This window comes from Xenopus laevis, chromosome 7S (genome assembly GCF_017654675.1).
Source record: "Xenopus laevis strain J_2021 chromosome 7S, Xenopus_laevis_v10.1, whole genome shotgun sequence".
Lineage (NCBI taxonomy): Eukaryota > Metazoa > Chordata > Amphibia > Anura > Pipidae > Xenopus > Xenopus laevis.
In genome coordinates, this window is record NC_054384.1 from 42,095,220 (window position 1) to 42,104,674 (window position 9,455).

Genomic DNA, 9,455 nt, shown 5'->3' on the forward strand with positions numbered 1-9,455 from the left:
GGGCACAAGTTTCCAGAAAGAGACAAGTTATCTAGTAGCAAGGACTGGCTACTAGCTACTGCCTTAAGTGTTTGGGGAGCGGGCTGCTTCCAGGAGTAAAGCACAAGGAATCTCCAAAGGACTGTGAGTTAACAGTTCATTTTGTTTGCTGGACTTATATTGCCCAAGTGGGAGACTGTGGGACCTTTGGGAAAAGGACATTTTCATTTATCAGTACAACTGTTATGTTGGTGTTTAAGCTGCTGTGTTAAATAAATGAACACATGAGATCAGCTGGAAACCTGTGTACTGTTTACTATGTGTGTGAAAGGAGTTGCTGCTGCTACTACCTAAAGAGCGATCCCCCACAATTGGTGCTCGGATGCAGGCAGCTCCTTAAAGAGACATATTAAAGGATTGTTATCAGTGTCGGACTGGCCCACCGGGATACCTGGAAAACTCCCGGTGGGTCAAGGTGTCAGTGGGCCCTTATGCTGCTAAATATTTGGCCTATTTCATTGTCATTCCTTATTTCTATGAGAACAATGAGGCTAAATAGATGGAATAATAGATTATAGTATGTAAAGAAAAGAGATTAGGAGAATAGAGGTTGAGTGAGGAGAGGAATAAGATTAATTGGTGGGCCCCTAGTCAAAGGTTTTTGGGTGGGCCCCTGGTGTCCCAGTCCGACACTGATTGTTATATCAAGCACAATAGTGTGACTTTCACAGAACATTGCCAATATGGAGGAGATTCTAAAAGAACTTGTAAAGTCCAATGCTCAGCAGCAGCAGCACACCAATGATCATCTGCTGCATGCCAATGCTCAGCAGCGGACTAATCAAATACTTGCAGAGTCCGCTCAAACAGCTTTAAAGGAACAGCAGGCTATCAACAGTCAGCTTCTAAAACGGATCGAGACTATGGAAAAGTCAAGTGGATCAAGAGAGCCTGTCTCTGTGTATAAAAGAGTGAAAACCTCGTTACAAAAGATGACATCAGAGGATGATGTGGAGGCTTATCTCGCCATATTTGAAAGATTGGCAGAGCGGGAAAAACTTGACCAGTGGGCGGGGGTACTTGCTCCCTTTTTTCCTGGAGAGTCGCAAAAGGCTTATTTTGATTTGAATCCTGAGGATGCCCATCAGTACCAGAAGTTAAAAGTGGAAATAGTGGCCCAGTTGGAAGTAACCCTGGCTATGAGGGCCCAGCGGGTACAGGCCTGGACATTTGATGTGGTCAATCCTGTAAGGTCTCAGATATATGACCTAATACATCTTGTCCAAAAGTGGCTACAACCAGAGGAATTAACTCCTGCACTAATAGTGGAAAGAGTGATCCTGGATCGTTTTCTCCATGCTTTACCCATTCGGCTGCAACGTTTTACAGGCCAAGCTGATGCAACTGATGCTAACCAGATGGTGGCCCTGGTGGAGTGGTTTCTTACCACAGATGATTTTCTTCAAAGTTCAACAGCTAAAAGTGCTGGCCCTAAGAGTCAAAAGGCACCGGGTATAGGTAAAGACCTACCAACCACTAAGGGGTGGAAAGAGGCCCCAAAAGGTGGAAATGATTCCATGACCAAGCCATTGAGAGGGCAAAGCCCTAAACCAGACCTGCAAGTTAGGGATAGAGGACAAGTAATTTGTTGGCGCTGTCATGAGCCAGGGCATATGGCAACCAGTTGCCCACTTACCCTGGAACCCATGGATTGTAGCACTGCATAACCACATTTGTCCTTGTTTGCTATGCCTGTTTGTATTGCCCAACCAGGTGCAGAAGTTGAGCCACAAATGTGTACCGTCAAAGTAGACGGGAAGGAAGTTTCTGGCCTTCTAGGCTCTGGAAGTCTGGTAACTTTGGTTCATGCCAGCCTGGTAGACAAGCAGAAGCTACAGTCATACCAGATGGGAGTTATTTGCATACATGGGGATGTTAAAAACTATCCCACAGCTTCCCTCTCCTTTGAAATGGCTGGTGGAATTTGCATTCATGAAGTGGGAGTGGTAACAAATTTAATGCATGATGTTATTTTGGGACGTGATTTTCCTGTGTTTTGGGATTTATGGGGTAAAGTAAAAGGGTGCGAGGAGGGAAGTGTGCCTCCAATGTCTATTTCCCCAATATGTCCTGAATCTTTAGAGTCTAATCTTCCCATATGTCCTGAGCCTTTAGAGTGTTTTTCCCTAGGTAAGGCTGTAGGAGTGGTCTCGGATAAAAAAGGTCTTGGTAGGAGAGGATGCGGAGCCTGAAATTGATCTGCCTGATCTACCAATTTCCCGGGATAATTTCGGCACTGCCCAACTAAGGGACCCCACCTTAAGTAAAGCTCGGGAACAAATAAAGGTTGTAAATGGGGTGCCCCAGGAACCAGGTGCTGATAAAATATTTCCTCATTTTGCAATGGAAAATTATTTACTGTATAGAGTAAATGAAGTACGGGGTGAGAGGATAGAGCAACTGATAGTTCCCCAAGCCCATAGACATACAGTGCTGGATCTGGCATACGCCCATGTGTTAGGGGGACATTTGGGCTATCAGAAAACGAAAGACCGGGTGTTACAAAGGTTTTACTGGATTGGGGTACACCGAGAGTTAAAACAATTTTGTGATTCCTGTTCCGTTTGTCAGTTAACTGCCCCAATGCCACATTTCAAAAGTCCCCTTGTAGCCTTGCCTATAATTGAGGTACCTTTTGACAGGATTGCCATGGATCTTGTAGACCCTCTAGTCAGATCTGCTAGGGGAAACCAATATATCCTTGTTGTACTTGATTATGCCACGCGGTAGCCCCAGGCAATTCCACTAAGGAACGCCTCGTCAAAAAGCATTGCCAAAGAGTTGGTTCTGAGGTTTACACGTACGGGGATCCCAAAGGAGATCCTCACTGACCAGGGGACACCTTTTATGTCAAAGGTAACAAAAGAATTGTGTAAGTTACTGAAAATCACCCAACTGCGTACCTCAGTGTACCACCCCAAAACAGATGGGCTGGTAGAGAGGTTTAACAAAACGCTAAAAGGCATGTTAAAGAGGGTGGTAGCTACGGATGGTAAGGACTGGGATGGCTTTTTACCTTACCTCATGTTTGCCATACGGGAGGTGCCCCAAGCTTCCACTGGGTTCTCTCCTTTTGAACTGGTGTATGGTAGACACCCAAGGGGTCTCCTGGATATTACTAAGGAGACCTGGGAACAGGAAGCCACTCCCTTTAACAGTGTAATCTAACATATCAGTCAAATGCAAGATAGAATCAAAAAGGTTATGCCTATTGTACGGGAGCATTTGCAACAGGCTCAGGAGGCCCAGTCCAGGGTGTATAATCGCTCGGCTAGGGTGAGAACCTTTAATCCGGGGTTTAGAGTACAGGTTCTTGCTCCCACAGTAGAAAATAAATTCTTAGCAAAATGGCAAGGTCCTTATGAGATTGTAGAGAAGGTAGGAGAAGTAAATTACAAGGTTCATCAACCTGGGAAAAGGAAACCCTACCATGTAAATTTGATTAAGCCCTGGAAGGACCGCGAGATCCTTGCGGCTGTAACCTTCCCTAGGGAAACAGCAGGTAGTTTGGTTCCAGAGGTAAAAATATCTGAGACCCTGTCGCCAAGTCAAACACAAGAGGAAAAAGAGTACTTACAAAGAAATAAGGATGTGTTTTCAGAGTTGCCAGGGCGAACCATGGTGATTAACCATGACATTATGACAGAACCTGGGGTAAAAGTAAACTTGAAGCCCTATAGGGTGCCTGAAGCTAGCAGGCAGGCAATCTCAGATGAAGTTAAAAAGATGTTAGAGCTTGAGGTAATAGAAGAGTCATGCAGTGAGTGGTCTAACCCCATTGTCTTAATTCCTAAGCCAGATGGCAGTCTCAGTTTTTGTAATGATTTCAGAAAATAAAATGAAGTCTCTAAATTTGACGCCTACCCCATGCCCAGAGTAGATTAGCTGATTGAGAGGTTTGGCCCAACAAGGTATATAACCACCCTTGATCTTACAAAGCGTTACTGGCAAGTTCCCTTAACTGACCGGGCCAAAGAGAAAACTGCTTTTTCTACCCCTGAAGGGTTATTCCAGTACAAAGTACTGCCTTTTGGTTTACATGGGGCCGCAGGTACATTTCAAAGGCTGATGGACCATGTTCTTAAGCCCCATCAGAAATATGCCTCAGCCTATCTTGATGACGTGGTCATCTTCAGCACAGATTGGCAAAGTCACTTACCCAGAGTCCAGGCTGTTCTGGATTCAATCAGAGCTGCTGGTTTAACAGCCAACCCAAAAAAATGTGCCCTTGGGTTAGAAGAGGCCCGTTACCTGGGATATGTAATTGGAAGGGGGGTAATTAAGCCCCAGATACACAAAATTGAGGCTATACAAAACTGGCCCCAGCCACTGTCAAAAAAGTAAGAGATTTTTTAGGAATGGTGGGCTACTACAGGAGATTTGTGCCCAATTTTGCCACTATCGCAGCCCCACTAACAGAGTTAACTAGAATTAGAAAATCTGCCATATTTACACGGAACCCAGAAGCAGAGACAGCATTCCAAAATCTAAAAACTGTTCTCTGTAAGTGCCCAGTTTTAATTACCCCTGATTTCAACCGTGAATTCATAGTTCAAAATGATGCCTCAGATGTGGGACTAGGCGCTGTTTTGTCCTAGGTGATCAGGGGTGAACACCCAGTGGCCTACCTTAGCAGGAAGCTAACATCAGGGGAAAGAAATTATGCCATTGTGGAAAAGGAGTGCCTGGCCATTAAGTGGGCTCTAGAAGCCCTAACGTACTTTCTCTTAGGGCACCAGTTCAGGTTAGTGACTGATCACGCTCCTTTAACGTGCAAAAAGAAAAACGCCAGGGTAACCAGATGATTTCTGGCACTACAAAATTTCAAGTTTGTAGTAAAACACAGACCAGGGAGTCAACAGGGAAATGCTGATGCTCTCTCTAGGGTACACTACTAGAGGGCTGTGTTAAAAGTTTGCATAGTAACAGCATGTTACCTGTGTTTAAAGCATAAGGACTTTTATTGCTGGGCACAAGTTTCCAGAAAGAGACAAGTTATCTGGTAGCAAGGCCTGGCTACCAGCTACTGCCTTAAGTGTTTGGGGAGCGGGCTGCTTCCAGGAGAAAAGCACAAGGAATCTCCAAAGGACTGTGAGTTAACAGTTCATTTTGTTTGCCGAACTTATATTGCCCAAGTGGGAGACTGTGGGACCTTTGGGAAAAGGACATTTTCATTTATCAGTAAAGCTGGATTTTTTCTAGTTTACTGCCTTCCCAAAGGGAATGAACTGTTATGTTGGTGTTTAAGCTGCTGTGTTAAATAAATGCACACGTGAGATCAGCTGGAAACCTGTGCACTGTTTACTATGTGTGTGAAAGGAGTTGCTGCTGCTACTACCTAAAGAGTGATCCCCCCACAATATATATATATATATATATATATATATATAAAGCTGCAAAAGAACCGCACTCACAGGACTTGTTCAAAGTGTACAAAAATAGAAAATCTTTATTTCGACGTTTCGGCTCTAAACTCAAGCCGTCTTCAGGAAGTGAAAACATACAAACAAACCACCCCTTTTAAGTGCTTAATGAGGCGCCAAAACACCTGAGTGACGTCACACCCTGGTGTGTATATTCATATAACCAATCAGTGACGAGTCCTGCTGTCAGGACGTATATACATATACAAGTGCATACATCGAAGTGTGAACACGTAGCTACAAGGCTACTGTTTAATTTGATTTGATTTTGGAGCCTCCCCGCACCACTGTGACAACCAGAACCCGTGATCAAACTGTGTATAAGATAAAATACATAACTTAATAGCGGCTAGCCAAAAAAAGGTTTCGTTTCAGAGTCTTGTTGACTCCGGACTACATGCCCAACCAGAGTATATTAAAGGTTATTCACGGCCGAACGCTTACTTGTAGTGTCGCCCTTAGCAGCATCACTCGTATCCACACTGTGGGCAGTACCCTGTTCACTGGATCGCCTGCATGCCCATCAACGCACGGAGCTTCTGTAGGTAACTATTGGCAACCGATCGTCATCCGTATCGCTCCAAAATCAAATCAAATTAAACAGTAGCCTTGTAGCTACGTGTTCACACTTCGATGTATGCACTTGTATATGTATATACGTCCTGACAGCAGGACTCGTCACTGATTGGTTATATGAATATACACACCAGGGTGTGACGTCACTCAGGTGTTTTGGCGCCTCATTAAGCACTTAAAAGGGGTGGTTTGTTTGTATGTTTTCACTTCCTGAAGACGGCTTGAGTTTAGAGCCGAAACGTCGAAATAAAGATTTTCTATTTTTGTACACTTTGAACAAGTCCTGTGAGTGCGGTTCTTTTGCAGCTTTGTCTATTATTTTTAACCAGCACCTGGGCAGTGACCTACGAGGAATTTTGAGTGCACCGGCTTGTGGCTAGATATTACCTGAGTCTCTACCCCTGTCTGGGGGGAGGACTCTCTCTGGTTGCACCACCATTTTATGTCGGTTGTTTTCCTAGTAAAAACAACATCTTGCTTTATTTTGTTCTTTTTGCTATTTTTGAAAAGAAGGAATGTACATTTCAAATCGCCTTTACAACCAATGAAGAATCTCAACTTATAATGGATGACGTCCTAACACAAATTGAGGTCGACACTACGGGGGAGCATACCTTTACAACAGAAGACGCTGCCAGAATCCTCTTTGCGGATCTTCCGACATCAGCTGCTCCTGGTAGGACCCCTCGGGACTTATACCATCATTTATTGAATTTAAAGAAAAGTGAGGTGGATTTATTATTACATGGCACTTACTTATCCAGTTACCACAGGCAGAAATTGATCCCTAGAGGTTTCCGCATCAGAAATATCCCCACTTTAGGGCGGGCTAATTCGGAATTCTGTGGCAAGTGGTGTAAAATTCTAAATAAATGTTCTTCCGATCTATTACTTTTGGTGATTGAGTTCGTGGGCAAAGATCTCAAACAGACCCAAACTGATATTGTGGATTTTGAATCCAACCACTTGCAGCAGATTTCGCAGGATAAGTCTATAGATTGGGTCAGAAATATTGAGTCCAACTTAAATAAATATAGACAAGAGCTAATTTCCTTCAAAGAAAAGAAATTGGTGGTGGTTAAGGAGGACTATAAACAAAAAAGAGTGTACAGGTGGTTGCTGGGCATCCCTGAGTATAATAAAAGAGAGTCACTCGTAGACAAAAACCACAGTCCTTAAATACTATTGACAGTTCGGGTGATTCGACAGATTCAGACCCTGGTATCTCCTCTACTCTACCACGTCCTTTTTTAGGAAGTACCCCCCAGACACTCACCGGCCCAGAAGGAGGAGGGGTGGGCGCACAAGGAGGGGGGGCAGGAAATCTCACAGGCAAACCCCCACGGAGGGGGAGGAGCAAGACATAGTGGTTAATCTATCCCAACACATACTAACTATGGGGGAAAGCAAATTATTAAACCGTGGACTAAAATTCATCCCCACTAATCATTCTGATACTTTTGAGATGCATAAAGATATCCACCGCTTCAAAAGACACTTGAAACTACGTGATTTCTTTAGAGACAAGGACGTGACACAGCGGGAGACATTTAGAACTAAGAGCACGTTTGATCCCCCTAATACCGCCCCTTCTATTTCTACATTTACGAATTTACTTACCAAGGACATACTGACTATACACCAGACGAAGAACAAGGGTTATTCTAACCTTTCCCCTACTGAAAGGGAAGCGCTTAAAACTTTGAAAGCTGATGGCGAATTGATCATCAGACAGGCTGATAAAGGGGGGGCTATTGTGCTATTGGACAGGGCTTATTATGAAAAAGAGATCAGAGGACAACTAGCGGATAGCAATACTTATACATGCTTGAAGGGTGATCCCACCATGAGGTATAAAACCACTTTGGACTCTGTAATTAAGATGGCACTTGGGGCAGGGTGGATTAATGAATCGACTGCACAATTTCTGACAACTGACTATCCCAAAATACCTTTTATCTACACTCTGCCGAAAATACACAAGTCTCTGACAGCCCCTCCAGGACGTCCCATCATATCCGCCATGGAGTCCCTTTTCCAACCAGTTGCAAGATACATTGACTTTTACCTACAACCTATAGTACAGACAATGGACTCGTACATCAGGGATACATCCCATCTACTGACTCTCCTGAAAGGTCTGACTATTCCAGACAACTGTTTACTAGCGACAATGGACGTATCCAGCCTGTACACGGTAATACCACATGACAGTGGAATAGATGCATGTAGGATGGCCCTCACTAAGAACCATAGGGGTACACCCCCCATAGAATTTCTGGTTTCACTATTAGATCTGATTCTTTCGCATAACTACTTCACCTTCAAGGAGTCCTTCTTCCTACAAATTGCGGGCACGGCCATGGGTTCTAACGTGGCACCATCATTTGCCAACCTCTTTATGGAACAGTTTGAGGTACAGTGGTTGATACCTAGGGGCCAGGATAGGCTGCTATTTTATAAACGCTATATTGACGATTTGCTTGTGATTTGGAAAGGGACTGAAGCGGAATTGGTAGAATTCCACAACACTTTGAATGACCTAGACTCTCCCATTAAATTGACTCTGGACTATGACCATTACCAAGTGAACTTCTTGGATATCACCATTTTCAAACAGGGGGATCGACTAGGTACCACACTCTATAAAAAACCGACTGACCGTAACAGTATGATACAGGCTCATTCACACCACCCACCACATATGTCCCGAGGGGTTCTTTATTCCCAATTCCTAAGAGTAATCAGGAATAACTCTGACCCGGCTACCGCTGAAACACAACTCTCCACTTTGGCACAACAATTTGCCTCGAGAGGTTACTCCAGGGACCTGATTGATAGACAGTTATTACGAGCTCAAGAAAAGACCCAAAATGACTTACTACAATCCCCAAGTGGGGTAACAGCCGTCACCCCAGATTTAGTTTTTGTCATGGATTGGAGTGACTCTAGTCCCCAAGTGAAGAAAGCACTAAACAAAAGATGGGAAATTCTGAATTCTGACACGAGCCTACCTTTCTTTGGCAAAAGACAACCCTTGACGGCTTACAGAAGAGGCCGTAGCCTTGGTGACTTGTTGGTAAAGAAAGATCTAACGGAGGGCCCCAAGGAGACTACAAATTGGCTGAATCAACCATTGAAAAAGGGCTGCTTTAAGTGCGCCAATTGTCTCACCTGTGGAGGGATGCTTCAAGGCTCTCATTTCACACATCCGAGAACAGGCTACAAATTTAAGATTGAGCACAGGGTTACCTGTACATCGGACCATGTGATCTACATGGCCTGGTGCCCCTGTGGAATGCATTACGTTGGAAAAGCCTCAACTACCTATCGAGAACGGATGAACAATCATAGGAGTGCGATAAGAATGGCACTATCCACAGGAAAGGCGGATCAACCTGTGCCCAAACATTGGCT